The sequence below is a fragment of the Phascolarctos cinereus genome, unplaced genomic scaffold, assembly GCF_003287225.1.
Source record: "Phascolarctos cinereus isolate Bilbo 61053 unplaced genomic scaffold, phaCin_HiC Scaffold_1;HRSCAF=81, whole genome shotgun sequence".
NCBI lineage: Eukaryota > Metazoa > Chordata > Mammalia > Diprotodontia > Phascolarctidae > Phascolarctos > Phascolarctos cinereus.
The window spans coordinates 208,979,240-208,992,963 of NW_027555514.1; the positions used below are offsets into that span (position 1 = coordinate 208,979,240).

Genomic DNA, 13,724 nt, shown 5'->3' on the forward strand with positions numbered 1-13,724 from the left:
GCCTCTTGAATAACAAGTAAAACAATGGGTTGGCAAAACAAATTTTGTATCAAAATATCTCTGATAAAGGCTCAATATCAAAGCCACATAGAGGGGCAGCTAGGTAGCACAGTGGATAAAGCACCGGCCCTGAAGCTAAGAGGACCTGAGTTCAAATGCAGCCTCAGACCAAGCACTTGACACTAGCTGTGTGACCCTGGGCAAGTCACTTAACCCCAACTGCTTAAAAATTTAAAAAAAAAAATTTTTAATTAAAAATCAAAGATATATAGAGGGGCAGCTAGGTGGCACGGTGGATAGAGCTCTGACCTTGCAGACAAGAGGACCTGAGTTCAAATGAGGCCTCAGACACTTGATAGTTACTAGCTATGTGATTCTGGGAAAGTCACTTAACCCCAATTGCCTCACCAAAAAACAAACAAACAAACAAAAAAGATATATAGAAAAGTAATAGGAATTCCAATGTAATTAAATGGTCAAACAACATGGACAAATAGTTCTCAAAAGAACAGCAAACCATTAACAAACATATAAAAAAATGCCTTAAGTCACTAATGAGAAAAGAAATGCAAATCAAAAGTTCTGAGGTTTCATCTCATACTCCATGAATTGGTAATGATGACAAAAGATGGGAATAATCAATATTTGAAAAGTTTTAGAAAGATAGGCAGACATTTATTATCAGCGGAATTGTGAAGTGTTCCAACCTAGAATGGCAATTCTGGAAAGCAATTTAGAACTATGCAAAAAAACAAAACCCTAAAATGTCCACTTGACCCATCGCTGTCAGGCATATATCCCAAGAAGGTCCCTGACAAAAATAAAGGATTCATATACGCAAAAATATTTATAGCAGGACTTTTTTGTGGTGGCAAAGAACTGGAAGTACTAAGTAAGTACTCATCAATTGAGGAATGACTAAACACATTTTGGTACATAAATATAATGGGATATTATTGTGGTATAAAATATTATAAACATGATGAAGACAGAGAAACATGGAAAGACTTTAATGAACTGATGCAAAGGGAAGTGACCAGAACCAGGAAAACAATATACACAATGACTGCACACAGTGTTAAATATAATAAACAACCACCATAAAACAACTGAAACAATGCTATAAAATGATAATGGCCAAATATAGTCCCAAAGAAAAGATGAGAAAACACTCCCCCTGATCCTTTGCTGATGTGGGGGGACCACGAATGTAGAAACCTGCATACCACGTTAAACTTGTTCAATTTTTTAAATTTCCTCTTTTTTTCTTTGTTAAAGGGATGTTTCTCAGAGAGAGACAAGGGCAAGGGATATAGAAGGAAATGTATTAATTAACAAAAGATATTAATGAAAATCTTTTTTAAAAATAAATTTAAAATGATCAAAACAGTGCTGGCAAGTCAAAATCCACTATTACCTTTTTCTTTCCTTTCCTTGTCTTTTTTTGGCTAGGCAATGGGGTTAAGTGACTTGCCCAGGGTCACACAGCTAGTGTTATGTGTCTGAGACTAGATTTGAAGTCAGATCCTCCTGAATCCAGGGCCAGTGCTCTATCCACTGCGCTGCCTAGCTGCCCCGCACTATTACCTTTTTCAAAGGGGCATAAATTGGTGTAATCTTTTGGGAGACAAATTTGGCAATATGTAATAAGAATTAGAAAACTGATCATACCCTTTCACCTGCTGATCCCATTACTGGGAAACTTTTCTAAGGATATAATTTAAAAGGAAAAAGAACTATCTGTACAAAATATCTGTAACTGCATTATTATCAACTGTGAAAAACAACCTAATACATGTCTGATAGTTGGGTAACGGTTGGAAAAAATTATGGCATACCATCATAACATGCCATCAAAAATGACAAAGAGGATATAAACATGGGAAGATGGCCTGGATGATGAAAAGTAAATACAGCAGAATGAGAAAAGCAGCATAAATATCACTTGTGACTAGGTATATCTATGTTATCTGTGTATGTATGCAAAAATGACAAAGTAGAAGACATAAGTTTATCATTATTAAAGAATGTTTTCGCAGAAACAGTTCTGACCCCATGGTTATATTGGTGTTTAGTTTTGCTTATTTTCATTTGGTTTCATTAATATTGTTGTTAAGTTTTACAATAACAAAAACCAGAACAAAATCTAGCACAATCAAGAACACATCATGTTGGACTGATCTCATTTTCTTTGCTGATAGCATTACTGAACTTGCAGATGTGGGAAATGCTTTGCATAGTTTGCCTAGATTTTAGCACAGCTCTTGATATAACTGTGTAGATAGATTTAGAAAGAGAATAGATACTGGAACTAGGATTTCATTAGGAGAGGGGATTCCTGGGTGAGAAAACTGGGCCCTTTATTACAGCAGATTAGCACCCTTTGTGCCACTTGCAATTCCAAAGAGCCGCCTAGAGCACAGAGAGGGGTAAAGTGATTTGCTCATAGTCATACAGACAATACATTTCAGAGGTGAGACTTCAAGTCAAGTCTCCTAACTGAGAGACCTATTATCATTATCTACTATGTTAGAATATATTCTGTTTCAGAAATGGATGACAAGATTCAAGGTAGAGTGGTTCATGGCTCAGTGTCAGTGGAGCAGGAAGTCTTCAGAAAGGATCTGCGCTTCGTCTTCTGCTGTTAAACATTTTCATCAATGACTTGGACAAAGCCATAGATGTCAAGCTCATCCAATTTGCAGTTTATACACCGATGGGAAGTAAACTAACATTGAGCGTCAGGGTGCGTTTTCCAAAAGATCCTGACAGATTAGAGCAATGGTCTGAATGTAATAAGATGCAATTCAATAAGGATAAATGTAAAGTCATACAGTTTGGGTTCAAAAAATCAAGTTGAAGGTAGAAAAGTGATGGTTGGACTGCAGTTTAGCTGAAAACAATACAAGGGTTTCAGTAGAGTGCCAGCTCAATATGAGTCAGTGGTTTGGTGTGGCAGGCAAAGAAGCTAATGTGATCTTGGACTGCATTAAAGAAACAAAGCTGTCAGGAACAAGGGGGGGGGGGGCAGCCAGGCAGCATAGTGAATAGAGAACCAGCCCTGGAGTCAGGAGGACCTGAGTTGAAATGTAGCCTCAGACACTTGGCACTCACTGTGCAAGTCACAATTGCCTTTCAAAAAAAAAAAAAAAAGGAACAAGGCCACTTTCAACTATTTATCAGGCGTCATCTGAAGTATTATATTCGATTCTGAGAATTATGGTTTTAAAAGGGCATTGATAAGCTAAACTATCTAGATGCTGCTAACTAGAGTAGTAAAAGGCTTTGAGTCTACATCCGATGAAGATCAGGAACCAGGCAAGCAAAAGAGAACTACCTCGGAGAAGAGCAGACTCAGGCGAAACAGGATAGCTCTCTTCAAGCATCTGAAGGGCTGTCACACGGAAGCTACATTAGATTTATTCCATGTGGGCCAAAAGGGCAGAAGCAGGAAGTTGCTAAAAGGCAAATTTAGGTTCCACGGCAAAAACGGAATGGCCAGCATTGAAAGGTGGTGGATTCCTCTCCGTGGAGAGTTCTGATCCCATGGTTGTCAGGTATGTTAGTGTGGAATCCTTCCATGAAGAGGTTGGAAAAAAATAGATGGCTACTGAATTCCCTTCCAATTGAAATTCTATGATTTTGTGATTATGTGGACACTCCAAGAGAATGCATGAAGGTAAGTAGCCCATGGAATATTGAATTCAGGAACAGCTAGCACCCTAGACACAGCTAGGACATGTGTAAGACAGAGAATGACAAGAAATAAGGCTAGAAAGATAGGTTCAAGCCAGTTTGTGAAGAACTGTAATTGCCAAGCTGAGGAGTTTGTATTTTAATTCCAGATGCAATACGAAACCACCAAAGGCTTTTGGGCATGGGAATGCCATGGTCAGTTCTAGACCTTAGTATCTTGCTCAAAATTAAATGTCAATTAATAGATGAATTTCACAGAGAACATGGAAAAGGGGGTGGTATTTTGTGGGATAATATTTTTGCTGGGTTCTGTTTGATAAATACTTAACTCAGTGGTGGTATCATCATCATCATCATCATCATTATCCTCCGACAAGAATTACAATCCTACTGAAATGATGAAACAAATGACCAGGAGAACAATGTATATGATGACAATAAAGACAAACAACTTTGAATGCAATGACCAAACAGTTAGTTAATAAACGTGTATGAAGCACTTACATGTGCCAGGCATTGTGCTAAGTGCAAGAGATACAAAAAAGCAAAAGACGAGATAGCCTGAAGGAGCTCACAACCCAATAGGGGAGACAATAAGCAAACAAATATGTACAAACAAACTATATAGAAGATAAATGGGAAATCACTGAGGGAAGACATTAGAATTCAGAAGGGACGGGAAAAGCTTCCTGAAGAAGAGAGGATTTTAGCTGGGACTGGAAGTCAGGAAATCGTAATTCCAGAAGTCCAGTGATGAAGCCTGCTACTCACCTTCGGACAGAGAGGTGATAGACTCGGGACATAAATGAGACATTTTTTGAACATGACCAATGAAGGAAATTATTTTAACTATGTGTATTTCTTAAACGGGTTTTTTGTTTTTGCTTTTTTTCCCCCTTGGTTGGGGAGATGGGGAGGAAAGAAAATAGATTTTTAAAGTTGAAAATCTAAATTTAATTTAAAAAAATACAACTCACTGAGCTTTTACCAGAATTTTTTAAGCACACCGAACATCAAGAAACAAACGACATAAAGCACTACCAATGTGCGGGACTGTATACACCCAGAGCCTACTATCAGTTCCCCAACAAGCAGTTTCTATTCCAGTGTGATGACTGATTTATTAATGGAACCAGCCAAACTTGAGCAAAAATAAAAAGCTGATATGACAACAGACACTTTGTTCCACTCAATTCCCAAAACAACACACAGCCCTGCTAACTGTACCAGCTCCAGCTGTTCAGTCAGAGGACAGAACACAAAAATCATGGCTCCCTAAAATATATTCACCACTGATTCCCCAACTCAAAATACTTCTTGTTTTAGGAACAATATGATTTTGAGACAGAACATTTGGAAATACAAAAACCTTCAGCATGTGCTTTCATCTTTATGTTATTGTATATATATATTTATGTCATTACTTTAAGATTTTCCTTTCCAAATACCTTCAGGATTCTGTGGTTAAGACACAGGAATTCAGTAGATATAGTTCTGTCATTTAGTTTCTCTAACTTGTGAAGTAGGACATGAGTGAGGTTTCGCTTCAGTGTTATATCTTTATCTAACTTTCTCCCGTTTCCAATACGGTAGGGACAACAGCTCTTCTTGTTATGATTATAGTCTGCAACTAAATTGAGATAATAAATTTGGTTCAAATCAGCTTTGCTTCTGAACAGAAAGCATATGTAGCCATGTATCTGATTAAATATAGGCTTGGACAGTTGACTGAGGAACACTTTGTGTCTTCCATAGCATCCTCTACAATATTTGTACATGGTGTATATTTTAAAAATATACCTACTTTCATCCAAGTTACATGGTTGAAAAGAATAACCCTCTCGGAAGCAGAAACCCTGGGTTCAAATTCTAGTCCTACTGATGGGTTGGGATCTCAACCCCAGAAAAACCCTGTGCTTCCCCACACGGCCAAATCTCTGCTGTTTGCCTGAGGCTATAATCCCATCAACTGGCCTTTCTTTGTGAGCTACACCCAATCTCCCAATTCTGTTCCCCTTAACCTAGCCTAGCCCTCCCTATGGCCCCTGGCCATTTCCCACACTTAATCCTAGCTAGGCTCCACAGTGCCGGTCCCAGGAGTCCTGTTCACCCCAGCTTACTGGCTACTCCTATTCAGATCTTCCTTAAGACCCCTCCTCCAGTCACCCCAAACCACTTGGCTACTCCTAGATCCCTCCCACAGTCTTTGTGTATATAAAGTACATCTTGGCTCCATTAAGGTGCTCAGATTCCTAAAATCAAGCCACTGCTCAGATTCTTATAGTCTAGCCACAGGCTCAGGTTCTTATAATCTAGCCACCAGCTCACTAATGTTTAGATTCCTTACGAGTCTGTCCAATGTGACCGATATTTAATAAATCTTGTCTTTGGCTGAAAGAAGGTTTGGGTCGAGTTCTTTTGGGCAGGATCCGTGTATTGTGATAGTGGGGTCCCAGCACCTTTGAACCCCTAAACCTCATCACTGCCACTTACTAACAAATAATAACACTAACAATAATATTTGCAAGGCACTTTACAAATAGTATTGCATTTGATCCTCACAACCACCCCAGGAAGTAGATGTCATTGTTATCCCCATTTTACAGCTGAGGAAACTGAGACAAAGGTTAAATGGCTCGCCCAAAGTCACACAGACAATAAGAATCTAAGGCAGGATCTGAACTCAGGTCTGCCTGACTGCAGGTCCAGTACTCTCTGCATCACTGTGCCACCTAGCTGCTATGTGTGACATTAGAGAAATCATTTCTCTCAGACTCATTCATAAAATGTAGATAATACTACTTCTGCTCTTATCTCTGGGAAGTTAGGTGTCACTGTAGATACAGTTCTGGGCATGCAGCCACAAAGACTCATCCTTCCTGAGTTCAAATCCAGCCTCAGACACTTCACTAGCTGCGTAAGCCCAGGAAAGCTACTTAACCTTGTTTGCTTCAGTTTCCTCATCAGTAAAATGATCTGGAGAAGGAAATGGCAAACCACTCCAGGATCTTTCCCAAGAAAACCCCAAAAAGAGATCACAAAGAGGAGGATACAACTGAAAGGCTTAGACAGCAATAACTATTATCTCTTAGGGCAATCATGAAGAATGTAAACTATTGTTATTTAATTAAGTGACTCAAGGGCTCTTGCTTTAAAATTCATGCAGTTGAACATAAAATAGGTAACCAAAAAAATAAAGCCCAGGGACCTACTGCATGAAATCTTTCAGTTTTGAGACTGCAAATAGTGACATCAGTGAGATAGTTCATTTTTATTTCATTTTTTCTATCATGCTCTGTACTCCAGCTGAACTGGCCTAATGCAAGAAGTACAAGGCATTCCTTCCCCTTTTTCCATGCCTTGTCTGTCCCCTATTCCTGGAATGCAATGTTCTCCTTTCTCTGTTCCACATGTCTTTCAAGAGGCTTTTTCTGATTATCCCAAATGTTCCCGTGACCATTTCAAATCATTGTACATTTGTCTGGGTATAAACCCCTTATTTAGTTATCTATGAACAGGTTATATCCCCCAGCACAATCTGAGCTTCCTGAGGACAGGCACTATTTCTTTTTTTTTTTTAATTTATATCACCATAACCTTCACAGGGCCTGACCTACGGCAAATGTTTAATGTTGTTGTGCAGCCATGTCCGACTCTTCGTGACACCATTTGGGCTTTTCTTGGCAAAAATACTGAAGTAGTTTGCCATTTCCTTCTCCAGCTCATTTTACAGATGAGGAAACACACGTAAACAGGGTTAAGTGATTTGCCCAGGATCACAGTGCTTTTAAGCGTCTGAAGCCAGATTTGAACTCAGGTTGATGAGTCTTCTGGACTCCAGGCCTGCTGCTCTGTGCCCACCGAGCTGCTTGTTTAATACATGTTTGTTAATTCATTGATCAAAATCATCTTTGGCCTCTGCTTGAAGACTCACCTTGCAAGACACTTCATCAGCTGGCTCAGGGAATTTTCTGACTATGTCCCTTGCCTGGAATCCTCTCCCTCCCCCCCCTCAGAGTACTGCCCTCCCTTAGAGACCCAACTAAAATTCTATCTTCCTGTGGAAAGATTTCCCCAACCCCTCTTAATTCCAGTGCCTTCCCTTGGTTAATTATCTCCTATTTATCCTGTATTTAGTTTGCTTCTTATATATTGGTTTGTATGTAGTCTCCTCCATTAGATTGTAAACTCCTTGGGGGCAAAGACTGTCTATGGCCCTTTTGTATCCCCTGAGCTTAGCTCAATACCTGGCATAAAAGTGTTTACTAAATGTTGATTAATGCTCACCCATAGCTCCTAGTTCTGCCCTCTGGGCCTAAGAAGGCCTCTTCCACCCAAAAGCCCTTCAAATGCTTGAAGATGGCTGGTTGGCTCCTCTTAAGACTTCCCTTTTTTGGGTTAACTATCTCCTCTTATTTCTCCACCTCATTTTGCACATATGGAAACTAAGGCCCAGAGAGGTTAAGTTACTCACTCAAAGTCACCCAGCTAGAAAGTAGCAGAGCCAGTATTGGAACGTAGGCCCTCTGACTCCAAATGCTACATACCACTATCCCACTATGTTTTATCTACATTTATCTAAATATATCACTATATTTTAAACTATTACTTCAACATATTTAATACTTATTTTCATAATGATATAATGTGGCTCCTTTAGATACAATCCAAAAACAATTACTGGGATTATCCCCTTTCCATCTACTTCAAAGTCACTCCATTCTGGAGCTCCTTGACAGGCTCATAGATCACGGATTCCTGTTTCATCTCTTAAAAGCACCATACAACATATAACATCTTGCCCTCTTTTTATACAGTATTTGCTACATGCAGATATACAGAAAGATAGACTATTCAAACTAATTAAATTCAAAAAATATTTATTAAATAACTACTACATACAAGGCTTTAGTCAGTCCATAAGCATTCATTAAGCCAGGCACTGGGGTTACAAAGACAGGTAAAACAGGAAGTGCCCTCAAGCATCTCACATCATAATGGAAGAGAAAACAAGCCAACAATGGTGTGTAAATGAAATATATACAGGATAAATTGGAAGTAATCTCAGAGGAAAGTAATAGAGGGGAATTGGAAAAGGCCTTTTTCAGAAGATGGGGTTTAAGTTGAGTTTTGAAGAATGCCACAGAAGCCAGGAGACTGCAGGAATGAGGGAGAGCCAATGGAAAGGTAATAGTCAGGAGATGGAGATGACTGTGGCCAAAATCAAAAGACAAGCAGTGAAGGGGGAATTGTCAGGAGACTGCTGTGAATGAAGAACAAGCAAGGAGGCCAGTGTCCCTGGATGGCTGAGAGCATGAAGGGGAATCAAATAGAAAGGCAGGAAGAGGCCAGGTCGTGAAAGGGCTTTAAAAGCCAAGAAGATGATTTGCTATTTGCTCCAGGAGGTAATAGGAAATCACTGATGTTTACTGAGTCAGGGAGCGACACAGTCAGATGCTTGTGCTTCAAGATCACTTTGGCTGAGGAGATGGATTGGAGTGGGGAGAGTCTTGAGGCAGAGAGACCAACCATTGTCTATAAAATTAATAAGCTATTAGTATAATAAGAGGTGATTAGGAGAGCACTCCTGACCCCCCATGAAACCGGGCATGTAAGTTCTAGCTCCATGGACAGAAACATGGTGCTCTGGCTCAACACCTAAGGACTTGTGCTTGAAATGATACAGCCATGCCTCATCAGTCCTCACGTCTTCCTTCTGTAAAGATGAGATAGAGAACACCAGAAAAAAAGACTGCTCTCCTCCTTTGGGGTCAGGATCCCCCTGGACTGAATCTAACTTGTGTGAGTCCATGGCAGTAGCCTCTGAGTAAAGTGGTATCTTGGGAAAATCTGTTAAGAGTGCCAAACCACACACTCAAAAAAGGGGAAGAGAGAAAGAGGTAAAGACACTGGCATTTCTTTTTAAGATTTCTGAGTGGGTGGCTCTTCCTGTTTCAGTCACCAATCTTCTTTGGCACAACCCCAATAATGGGAACTATGGGGACCAATAAAGGATTTCAGCATCATCCCAAAGCACAAATCCTTCAGCACATGTCTCTCTCCACAGAGCCAGGGCATGCATATGTAGCTCCACGGAGTCCAGTTCAAGAGATCTGGCTCCCCAGATTAACCCCTTATTAGCTAGTCAGCCAGCTAAATAAAAATAAATAGCTAACATTTATATAGCATTTGCTAATGTTCCAGGCACTGTGCTAAGAGCCCTACAATTGTTATCTCATTTGATCCATAAAACAATCCAGGAGGTAGGTGCTATTATTATCCCCATTTTACAAATGAGGAAACTGAGACAAGCAGAGATTAAGTGACTTTCCTAGGGTCACACAGCTAGTAAGTGGCTAAAACAGGAATTGAACTCATGTCTTCCTGATCCTGGGACTCTATCCACTCACTGTACCACCTAACTGCCTCTGCCTGGTTAGCCTTTATTAGGTGCCTACTATATGCTAAGCATTACTAAACACTGGGGATAGAAAGAAAGGCAAAAAACAGCCTCTGCTCTCAAGATGCTCACAGTCTAACAGGTAAGACAACATGCAAACAACTAGGTACAAACATATATGTAGGATAAATTGGAAGTAATCTCAGAAGAAAGACACTAAGATTAAGGAGGACCATAAAAGACTTCTTGCAGAAGGTGGGACTTTAGCTGAGACAAGAAGGAAGCCAGGAGGTAGAGATGAGGAGAGCATCTTAGGCATGGGAGATAGCCAGTAAAAATGCTCTCTGAGTCAGGAGATGGAAGTGTGAATTAATATTAAAAGCAACACCTGTTTGGGGAGGTGCAGTGCCCTAAGCCAGGAGCTTTAACAGGAGGCATAAATCTGGTTTGGATGCATCAAAACAACTTATTGAAAGACAGCTTATGTTCTCACATAAATTGGAAGAAGTCCAACATGACTGATTGTTTTGTGCATTCTGGGGATGAGGAATGTAGGGTTACATTTTACATGGTACAAAAATGTCAGTCATGGTTTCAATGCACGTGTGACCTTCCAGAAGAATTCTCCATCACTTCATTTTCTCTAAAAGAAGAAAGAATGACACTGGAAATGCAATGGGGAAGTTCAATTTTTAATTTCAGGACCATCTATTACTTCCATTTCTTGTATCAAAATGCAAACGCAAACTAAACTGTCTCGTATTTCAGAGGCATCCACTTCTGCTGCCTCAAAATGAAACTATTCTGATCCTTCTAGAAGGGTATATCTTTTAACATAACCTTGATCTTAATCATCTTGGACAGCTAAATTGCTCTAGGTGGTAGAAATACAACAGACAATTGAATTCAATTCTTCTACAGGCCAACCAACTAAATAAAATCCCATACTTTCTTATTCTGAAGTCAGTCACTCAACCAGAAAGATGAAGGATTCTTTTAATACAGTTCATAAGCATTCTCTGCCTCAGTTCTTATTAACCAGAGATTACATGGCACAAAATCTAGATTGCTTTCTTTCCCCATCTACTGGTTCTCTTTGATACAGGAGATACTCATGCCCAAATCTCAGAACCAGCTTTACTCACAAAGAAACCAGTAACAATTTTCTACTAGCTAGCAAGGGGTCATGGTGCTATGCTCTGAGGAGCAATGCCCAATGCAAAAAGAAATCACTCTTGATCGTCATTCCATACGTTTTCATTTTATTTTATTGCTTTAAAGAAAAACCTCAAAATGCTGGCTGCTGATGACTGATTCAGTCTCTGGGTTGAAACATCTGACAGACTGCAAATCACAGCTTCTTGGATAATGAGGAGAGTCCACAAAAACAAATCTTTTCTATTTCTCTGCTTCCAAAAAGATATTTTCCCCCTCTACATTTGATTGGTTTCCTACTAAGCTAACATTGATCTAGATATAGTGCTATTCAAACGAGACATTTGTTCTGGTCCTACATTTTTGAAAATCTTGTTCCCAATAATCACATAGTTTGAGCGTACCCTTCCAATTAGCTCTTCATTAGGGAGGTACTATACTACAGAAATAAGCCCAAAAGTCAATAGTTTCTTAAGGGATAGCAAACAAACACTGATTCTGCAAAACCCTCCTAATTTAACTTGGCAACAGAAAGTTACCCTGCTTTTAAAAATAAGAAGGATGAAGTAAAGATAGAATTGCTCACCAGGTTTTAGAAAGGTGCCTTCCAATAAAGTATTTAAGCACAGTATGTACTAGCTGATGATGTCCCCAAGAGGGATATGATTCAACCGCCTAAACCGAATTTCTCATATCCTGCCTGGTATTATACGCTATGCATCGTGGAAATAGCGAAAAGGGGGAAAAAATAAAACAACAAAGAAACTTCTTGCTTGAAAAGTCTAATTTCTAAATGACTGAGAAAAGACTTAGAGGCACCTCTTTCTTTCGCTCTCAATAAAATTATTTTCCTCCCCTTCCTAACATGTTCCCAGAATGGGGTGTGGATGATCTGTGGGTGGGAGGGCTGGGAGCTAGGAAGATGAGGGGCGAAGAGGGAGAGGACAGAAAGGGCAGACCTTGCATTTTCAAACCTTCAGGAATTTTCCACGTAGAAAACCAAAGCGAAGGCCAGTGGTTAAACTACACCCTTCTCACGCGCTCCCCCACTCCCCAAAGTGAATGTTCCTGTTGAAAAACAGGGAGGGAATTGGAGAAGGAAACCAAGCCCTGCAAGAGGAGGAGCGGCAGCTGCAGAGACCAGCAGCTGAACACACGTTATACACACACCATGCTACTTCCCTCCCTGCTCCCGAAGTGCCACAAAACAAGTTTACCTGGGTGTAAAATCACCAGCACCGCTGCAGAAGTTCCAGTTCACTTCCCCTGGGGGTTCATAAGCTCAGCACTCTGGTCCTCTCCAGGTTTGCAAAACATTAATCCTTTTGCTTCTCCTTCCAGGGCTTTCCCACCCGCTCTCCCTCTCGCACCATGTCAGGAATCCGGGAAGGCAGTGAGCTGGGAGCTGACATCACTCCCTGTTCCAGGTACCTCCCTCCTCCCACTGCCTCCTTCTCTCCTCCCCGCCTGTGGGGACTAGCCAAAGAGAGGCAGGGAGTGGGGTGGAGCTGGCCGTTCCTAAACCCCAGCTGATTGGGCCCGTGAAAAGTCACTCAGAGAGTCAACTCATTTTGTACATTCCAAGCTGAAGGAGAGTTCTGCTGGAAGTTGTGGGTGTTGATAGAAAAAAAAAAGTTGGTTTTCCTGCCATCTATAAGGGAGGGAAAGACCCCTGTCTGAAAGTTTTGAACTTCATTTGGTGGTGTTTCCTAGCGCCCAGAACTGAAATAAAATTAAACCACCCAAGTCCCACTTTCAAGCAACAATTGCTTCTGTGCAATGGGAAAGTGTCCTGATCTTTAGGGATGTAGAAAAGGGTTAGCTTTAACTGCCATGCAAACTAAGACAATTGCAGATCACTTCTCCACCTAATACCCTCAGACATTTGGATTTTCCCCAGAGAAGTAGAAACAAAACACAACAGAAAAAAACACCTCATCACAATCTTGAGTGGGTTCCTTGGAACAAACAATCAGCGACATGCTCTAGTCTAGTGATGTCTGACTGAACAAGCATGTGGCTGCCTTTGCCTTTTAGCAGTAAAAACAAAAACAAACACAAAAAAATCACAACTCCCAGGCATGGAGAATAATGGCAGTGTTTTACCTCTTTAAGGACTATTTTTAAGATTGTCATTTTAATGCACTACTGAGGGAGTATCTATCAACTCCAATGAACAACTCATATGAAGGTAATTGAATTTCTGGAGAATCAATTGAGGTGCTTGACTATGGCTTATGGAGAAACCAATTTGTGCTTGACAATTCTCCTACTGTATAATAATTCCCCTGGTGAGCAGAGGTGAGCAGAATAGGGTTAATCCCAGGAGGAATGTCTTTCAATTTATCCAGAGTCTGGTTAGCTGGCTTTTAAATACACAATCACCACTTATAGATAAAGGAGAAGAAATTCTCACCTAAAGAAAAAAAAAGTTTTTATTGTATAACTAATTTTGTTTACTATAATGCAGCGG

General features: G+C 40.2%; 1 protein-coding gene across 7 annotated transcripts in view; it reads right to left on the reverse strand.

The window, feature by feature from the left end:
• The window catches only part of PPFIBP1 (PPFIB scaffold protein 1), a 205,792-nt gene extending 193,108 nt beyond the window's left edge, over positions 1 to 12,684 (reverse strand). For all 7 annotated transcript variants that reach the window (XM_020977165.2, XM_020977167.2, XM_020977163.2 and 4 more), the window contains exon 1: positions 12,469 to 12,684. The gene's annotated coding sequence lies outside the window, so the exon portion shown is untranslated. The remainder of the gene's footprint in view (positions 1 to 12,468) is intronic.
• Positions 12,685 to 13,724: the final 1,040 nt, after the last annotated feature.